This window comes from Phaenicophaeus curvirostris, chromosome 7 (assembly GCF_032191515.1).
Source record: "Phaenicophaeus curvirostris isolate KB17595 chromosome 7, BPBGC_Pcur_1.0, whole genome shotgun sequence".
Taxonomy (NCBI): domain Eukaryota; kingdom Metazoa; phylum Chordata; class Aves; order Cuculiformes; family Cuculidae; genus Phaenicophaeus; species Phaenicophaeus curvirostris.
In genome coordinates this window covers 29,827,749-29,832,571 of record NC_091398.1, presented here as the reverse complement: position 1 = coordinate 29,832,571, position 4,823 = coordinate 29,827,749, and the positions used below count along the sequence as shown (strand labels likewise).

Genomic DNA, 4,823 nt, shown 5'->3' with positions numbered 1-4,823 from the left:
ACCAATTCAGAACCTATAGAATCATAGAATGCTTTGGGCTGGAAGGGACCTTAAAGATCATTGAGGTCCAGGCGCACTGCCATGGGCAGGGACACCTCCCACCAGACCAGGTTGCTCAAGGCCCCGTCCAACCTGGCCTTGAACACGTCCAGGGATGGCGACTGTTTGGAACAAGATGAACGTACACAAATACAAGAAGGATAATAAGCCCCAGCTCAATCTAGCCTTACGTGACAGAGCTAGTGAGCTGTGACACTTAATCCTAGAAACAAGCAGAGCAACTGTTAAGTTTGCCAAGTCCTTACCGTCTGAAAGGGAAGAGGCGTTCGAGCTGGCACTGCTACCCCAGAATGAATGGCGAATTAAAAGTGTTGCATATGCAGGATACCACTCACTTTGATGCCCAGGAACAGCGAAGACGAAGGCATTGCCATCGCCTGGGCTGCCTTCTCTGAGCAGCTACGCTCGAGCAAGACTGCCCATCACGCTGCAGAGCCCAGGGACAGCCTGGAGAGCCACCAGAGCCGCGCTGGCTTCGGGACGGAGGGAGCTGCCACCCGTGACCAGGCACCGGGGGCTCCCCAGGCGGTCAGTCTCAAGGACACCCACTGGCTATGGGAAATGGGGGATCCCAAGCACCGAGGGCAGGTGGGAGAGCTAACTCGCTGGTGCCCCAGGCACTGCCGGGCGCGCCGAGTGGGAGGGCAGAGGGATGGGCTGTGCTGAGCTGAGCCGAGCCCAGCCTAGGCGCGCACTGCCGAGCTGACCCCCCCGCTAGCCGGGGCTGCAGCGCCGCCCCCGCCCGCGGTTGCCGTGGCGACGCGCTAAGCCGGGGCCCTGGCTGCGGCGGGGCCGGCGCGGGCGGGCGCGCACAACAAAGGCGGCGGTGGCGGGCGGCGACGCGTCCCGGGCGGGCTCCGCAGGTAGGTGCGGGCGGGCGGGCGGGCAGCGCCGCTCGGGGGCCGCCCCGGCAGGGCGCGCGTCCTCCTCGGGGATCGGGCAGCCCCGGCTCCGGCTGCAGCCTCAGCTACAGCCACAGCCCAGTCCCTGTGCCCGCTCCAGTCCCCGCTGCAGCCTCAGCTCCAGCCAGCCCCCAGCCCCCCTAGCTGTGGCTCCGGTCCCCGCTGCAGCCCCCTGCCGCCCCCAGCCTCCCTGCAGCCCCAGCTGTGGCTCCGGTCCCCGTTGTAGCCCCCAGCCCCGCTGCAGCCCCAGCCCCGCTTTGGGTCCCGAGTCCGCCCTTTCCCTTCGTTCCCGTGGCATCCGTAGCGGGTTTCGACTCCGGGGTGCGTTTCCCCAGCTCCGTAACGGGTTGCGATGCCTGCGCTGCCGGCTGGGGCATCGGATCGGGGCTGCGGAGGCAGAAGTTCTAGTACCTCGTTGGGAATAGTAGGTACGGCGGAATTCCCTGGAGGGAAATCTATAAACCCTACCATTTTTATTTACGCTGCAGCAAAGCAGCCTCGGGTGCATTGACTCTTTTGCCTCCTTTCCTTTCCTGGTCGTTGTGGCACCGAAAAGCAAGATAAACGGCTCCGTGTTCTCAGTTGATATTATAGTGAGGCCCGAGGGCTTCCTAACGGTTCCTTTTCATTCATGGCTCTCAAAATGCTTCACAGGCATCTATTAAGCCTGGGAGCCCTGCTGCAGGTTGGGGAGGCTTTATTGATCCCATTTTACAGATGGAGAAGCAGATCGGAGACCTGGAAAGATTTAAGTCAAATCAGTACTTAAGCCATCGTCTCCTATATTCTAAATCCTCTGTTTAGGGTGCTCTTCCTCACCTCCTCTAACAGAAATCTCTCTTAGCTTCACCGACTGCGCCGGGAGCTGGTTTGGCCGCTGTCAGGATTTTGAGATACTGCTCTTGCCTGTAGCCAAAAATGATGTGCCTTTAGCACCATATACTGTTGAGAGTAATGGTTTCTGATTAAAAGAGGTCTCTGATTGTTCTTTGGTTTGCACTGGGGTAGAACCGGGGCACGCTGGCTCCCCAGCAATGAGCGGGTGTCCGCTGGGAAAGGCATGGGAGGGTTTGGGATGCGAGGTTCTACCCTTATGGATGAGGGTGCGTTAGGCGAGGCACCGTACAGCTGGACAGCAAAGCATGCACTGAGCTGATGAGCTAAATGCAAAAAAACCCTGGACACCTGCTATGACTTCTTTGACAGCCTCAGTCACAAGAGAGTCTCCCCTTGCTGAGACTCTTTGAAGGGCATAATTCCAAAAGCAAAATGAGTGGCTCCTATTGTGACTGCAACACGGAAGACTCCTGATCCTAGCCTGGTTTTGAGTCTGTCCACTTGCTTTTGTGGCCCAGACAGGAAAAGGGCTGTGTTTGATATCTGGTTCCTATCCCTACACGTTGCTTATGTTGATCTCCTTTAAGGCCTTTAACCAGAGAACCCCAGCTGCAGTCTCAGATTTAAGTCTTGCCACCCTGTCTGTAGAGCACAACAATAGTAGCCCCAAAGCATTTACAAAGTTTTAAGCTTCTTAAGCTTCATCTGGGTAAGAAAAGCCTACTGCAGACTAGAAGATGATGTACAGCTCCCAGTAGTCATAGAGGGAAGGGAAAGGAACAGATTGAATGCTTTTCTGGGTTTAATATCCATTGGGAGCTTGCCGACTCTGATCTAGTCTTGTAAGATGTTCTGGAAATGCTGATTTCTTAGTATGTAAATTTGTAGGACGTCAAATTCCAATTTAAATACACATCCGCCTCCTCCTCCTCTAAGCAAACAATCACCCCAAGCCCCTTGGTAGCTACAGTTGCAAGAAGCATCATTTGTTGCTGGCAGGGAAGATAGGGTATCAGGGTTTGTTTCCTTTCCAGTATTTGAGAGGACAATTCTTGTAGACGAGAGCAAGCGTAGCTCCAGGGCCTTCATGGCTGGGCATCAGCCAATTACTGTCATATCAGATTAGCTGTATGGTACATTAGCACTTGTTCATGTTAATACAAATGCAACATGACTGTTCCATAGTATTGATGGAATTATTGTATTTACAGCCCTGTAATGTAACTAATTGAAAGGGAGGTTCTGATTACAAAACCATGGACTTCCAAGGTGATTCCTTTTGCGGCTTCTATATAGGCCAGTGTTGAACCATGAAGGAGAAATGAACTTACAGAAGGCATAATTCAATTTTTATTTCCCATTGATGCAGTTACCCCTTTGGCAAACTCTAGAGGAAAAAAAAAAACCTGTACCACAAAAGAAATCGGAAGAACTTGAGTTTTTTTCCACCTTGCCATGATCCTGACTCAGTAGCTACTTCTTGGCCTCCAAGCATCTCTCTTACCTGCCTGTGCTGTGCAGGGATCTGGCCCTTGATACCAGCATTAACATTTCCTCAGCGGCCACTGCAGCGCATGAGCACATTCTCCTTGTCCAGAGCTGCTTGGCAGCGGCAGTCGTGGGTGTTTGTGAGATGGGGAGGCATCACATGCAACACTCCCTAGCCAGGACTGTAAATCTCTCCACAGCTTGGTGACTTACCTGCTCATGTGTCACCTCCCAGCGTTCAAAGGATGGGCCCATTTCTCTCTGGGAATCAAATAGGCACCTCTGGCCAGAATCTCCACAAGTTTCACAGCCCAAGCTTCGTAATTAGCTCAGCCTCAGCTTCCAGCTGCTTTGCAGTTTGCAGCAGCCCTTACAGCTGATTCCTGGCAGCTGTTATCACCTTCCAGCACGGGAACAGCTTTAGCTCTGAGCCTTGGGAAGATGGCCAGGGCTGGCACGATCAGCGATGTTAGGAAAAATAATGAAGGGGCAGAAAAAAGGTGCGTGGCACAGAGAGGGAAGGTAGACTAAAACATACGTGACAAGGAGGGGAAAGTGAACTGACAGATAGGAAGCCCTGCAAATACTTAGATTTTGTGGGAGTCACAAATGAGGAAGGATGTGGAAGGAGGCAGAGAGGTCCACAGATTATAGGAACAGGGTGAGGGATCTCCTCTGCTGCCAAGGATGGATTGTGTTACTGCTGCCAGCCTACCAGCCCACTGCCCAGGCTTCAGAGCCACTGCAGAGTGCCATGCAGCGTTTGTTATTTTCAAAACACCCTGCTGTAAGTTAATAGCATCAAAGGGTGAGCAGCTCCAGGAGCTGCACATGAGAGCCAGGGTCAGTAGCCTTGTCCACTGTGCCATCCTTGCTCAGGGAGGGTCCTGGGACAACCTCTGTCACCACAGCAGGCATCAGCATCAGTTATATGAGGAGCAGCGATTTGCTGCTCAAGGACAGCAAGGACACTGGAAAGTCTGCAATTTCGGGGATTACTTATGGAAAGCTGGGACCCTCAGGCTGAGGTAATAAGAACAATTGGAGAATTAGGCAATTCCCATATTCATGAGATGACAGACTGCAGTCCTTTTGCCAAGGCTGTATTAAATACACAGAGGGGCAGAGGAGTTTTCAGGCTTTGCTAACAGCTGCTTCAAGGTGAAGCACAAGGGGAAATGAAAAAAGAAAATCTCTACTGTGTGCAGATACTCACTTTGCCATGGAATAACTCGGGGCCTGAAATGATTTGAGGCCCTCTGCAGACATCTTTGAACATGGGTTTGAGACAGTCCCCTTGCCTTCTAGTGGTAACCTGATTGGGAATTAAACAGTACCTCTCCTAAAGGCTTCTGATCAGGAAGGATCTAAAGCTTTTGAAATCCTTCTCCATCTCCTGTCCTAGACAGGAAGTCAAGGAAGAGGAGTAAATTTTTTCTTCTAAAGAAATAAGCCATGGCTTTATGTTTTTAGCTACAGAGGGTGTCTACGCCCTTGCCTTCTCTGCTGCTGAAATGCTTAAAGACATGTGTAAGC

General features: G+C 52.5%; 1 protein-coding gene across 1 annotated transcript in view; it reads right to left on the bottom strand.

The window, feature by feature from the left end:
* SLC49A4 (solute carrier family 49 member 4) overlaps nt 1–691 on the bottom strand; it is a 294,424-nt gene extending 293,733 nt beyond the window's left edge. The window contains exon 1 of the mRNA XM_069861447.1: nt 684–691. The gene's annotated coding sequence lies outside the window, so the exon portion shown is untranslated. The remainder of the gene's footprint in view (nt 1–683) is intronic.
* Nucleotides 692–4,823: the final 4,132 nt, after the last annotated feature.